Consider the following 3,410-nt stretch of genomic DNA (forward strand, 5'->3'; position numbering starts at 1 on the left):
TATATTTAACACATATAATATATTTAATATATATTTAAGGTATTTTAAGATATTTTTGCTGCATAATTTTAAGAAGAAAATGCTCCCAAAGTAATCATTTTTCTTATTATTTTCCTGTTTCCATGTGATCAATCTCCAAATTAGAAATCCAGATAAATGATTTGAATTAATTTAAACAAAAATATTATTGAGTATAAGGACCTTCTACTCTCCATAATCTTCACATGAAGATCATCAAATATGATGCATTTGAAATAATTAGACTCTGTGTGAACTATGTTAATATTATTTACAATGTGAGTTAAAGGTTTAATAAGTAGTATTTATTTTAGTTTAATTGCTTTGAAGAGACAATGAATGACATAATCAAAACCAAAAAAGGATTAGATTTAAAATTTACAATTCAGGAAATGTTTTTGACCACACTGTTTACTGGAGCCTTCACAACAACTTTATTAGATAATTTATGTTACTGATGCAAAAATTCCAGAGGTTAGACATTTACGAATAGAAAAACCATGTCATTCTGAATATGTAGGGTTACATAACAAACATAGAAAATTTAGCTTTTAAGTACCTGAATATAGTAATACATTTAATTGCAGGGAGATAAAAGGAGATAAAATTGCATGTATTTTGAAAAGTAAATATAAGTATTCATTTGAATAAAAGAAAATGTTTCAAACATCACCCATTCAAGAAAGAAGATGTACATTTAACTGATTTTTATGCCAATCATGTTCTCTAAACTTACTAGAAATGCTAGATTAGTAAACCTAAATCACTGCTTTGTAGGGAACTAGAAATTTAGTTTTTTAAAAGTCATGACTACTTTTTCTTTTTTTTAATTTTAACTTTTATTTTTTGTGAACATAATCTACAGAGGGGTTACAATTACATGGGCAAGATAATGAGTACATTTCTTATCAAGCATTAAAGCCTACTCCTTTGTTTACCCTTCACATCCCTTAACAGCCTTCCCCCTCAACCAATCCCCCGCCCCTGCACCAAAGTTGTAGAGTTTGTTTTCGACATGACAACTTGTACTTCTCATAGTTGCAACGGGTCCACCTGTATCCTTAAACGAACTGTTTTTCCCCATCTCCTCCACAAATTATACCGACATCAAATATAGTGAAAGCAGGTGTTATACTGTGGGGGAGGGACTACAAAGCAACAAAGAAATAATCTTACAAATGCGTTAGAAACAAATGCATGAAAGAAAAAAACATTTAAATACATATCTAAGGGTTCATTTTCCTAACATCACATTATCGGACTTTTTCTGCTTTACTCATACATATACCAGATATTGCAAATAAGGGAAACAATGGGACCTATGTTTCTTTGTGCTTAGCTTACTTCACGTAATATAATTTTTTCCAAGCCTTTCCATTTCCTAACAAATGGGGAAACGTCACTCATTTTGATGGAGGCATAGAATTCCATTGTGTATATATACCACATTTTCTTGATCCATTAATCTACTGAGGGGCATCTGGGTTGGTTCCATATCTTAGCTATGGTAAATAATGCTGCAATAAACATGGTTGTGCTGGTAGATTTAGTGTGGTCTTGTTTGTAAACATTTGGGTAAAAGCTGAAAAGTGGGATTTCTGGGTCATAGGGGAGTTCTATGTGAAATCTTTTCAGGAACCTCCATACTGCTTTTCAAAGTGGTTGAACAAGTTTACACTCCCATTAACAATGAAGTAAGGTTCCCTTCTGTCCATATCCCCTCCAGCATCTGTTGTTGTTAGAGTGCTTGATTATAGCCATTCTAACTGGGGTGAGGTGGATCTTAATGTTGTTTTGATTTGCATTTCTTTTATGGCTAAGGAGGTTGAGCATTTCTTCATGTGTTTATTGGCTATCCTTCTTTCTTCTACAGAGAAGTTTCTCTTCAAGTCTTTAGCCCACTTATTTATTGGGCAGTTGTTTCTTTGAGGATTTGTTGTTAAGGAATTTAACTTCTTGAGTTCCAAGTATATTTTAGATATGAGACCCTTGTCTGTTGTATGGCTAGTGAAGATCATCTCCCAATCTATGGGCTTTCTGTTGATCTTGCTAGCCATGTCCTTTGCCAAGCAGAAGCTCTGCAACTTCATGAAATCCCATTTGTCCAACCTTTCTTTGATTTGTTGTGTTTCTGGGTCTCTATTAACAAAATTTCGGCCTGAGCCAAAGAGACCTAGGGTTTCTCCTGTTCCAACCTGTAATGTTTTCAGAATGTCTGCTTTGACTCTGAGGTCTTTGATCCATTTGGAGTTGATTCTGGTGCTGGGTGATATATAAGGATCTAGCTTTCGTTTTCTACAAGTAGTTAACCAATTTTGCCAGCACCATTTACTGAAAAGGCTGTCTTTCTTCCATACTATTATTTTAGCTCCCTTATCAAAGATTAGTTGGCTATAGGTCTGTAGGTTCATTTCTGGGTTTTCAATTCTATTCCATTGGTCGTGAGGTCTGTTCTTATGCCACTACCAAGCTGTTTTGATTACTATGGCTTTATAGTAGAGTTTGAAATTTGGTACTGATATTCCACCAGCAGTGTTCTTTCCGTTGAGAAGCGTTTTTGCTATTCGGGGTCTTTTATTGTTCCATATGAATTTTTGAATTGCCTCTTCTATTTCCTTGAAGAATGAAGTTGGAATTTTGATAGGTATTGCATTGAATTTGTAGATAGCCTTAGGAAGTATTGTCATTTTCACGATGTTTATCTTGCCAATCCAGGAGCATGGGAGGTTTAGCCATTTTCTAAGTTCTGTTTTGGTTTCCTTTTTCAGGTTTTTAAAGTTTTCATCATAGAGGTCCTTCACTTCTGTGGTTAAGTTGATTCCTAGGTATTTTATTTTTTGAGGGGCTATTACAAATGGAGTTACTTTCCTAATTTCAGCCACACTTTTCTCATTTTTGGCATACAGAAAAGCCATCGATTTTTGAGGGTTAATTTTATACCCTGCTACTTTGCCAAAGTTTTGAATCAGCTTGAGTAATTTGGGAGCAGAGTCTATGGGAGTATTTAAATACAAGATCATGTCATCTGCAAAAAGGGAGAGTTTTATTTTTTTCCCTATTTGGATCCCCTTTATGTTTGCTTCTTGTCTTATTGCTATAGCTAGGCATTCTATTACTAGATTGAAGAGAAGTGGAGAGAGTGGACATCCTTGTATTGTTCCTGAATTAAGAGGAAATGGCTTTATTTTTTCACCATTAAGTATAATGCTGGCTGTAGGTTTGTCATATACAGCCTTTATTGTATTGAGGAATGTTCCATGGATTCCTAATTTTCCCAAAACCTTCATCATAAAGGGGTGTTGGATCTTGTCGAATGATTTTTCTGCATCTATTGAGATAACCATGTGGTTGTTATCCTTGCTCCTGATGAATAATATTAATTGATTTGCACA

The sequence above is a fragment of the Dipodomys spectabilis genome, unplaced genomic scaffold, assembly GCF_019054845.1.
Source record: "Dipodomys spectabilis isolate Male_0828 unplaced genomic scaffold, ASM1905484v1 ptg000479l, whole genome shotgun sequence".
Taxonomy (NCBI): Eukaryota; Metazoa; Chordata; class Mammalia; order Rodentia; family Heteromyidae; genus Dipodomys; species Dipodomys spectabilis.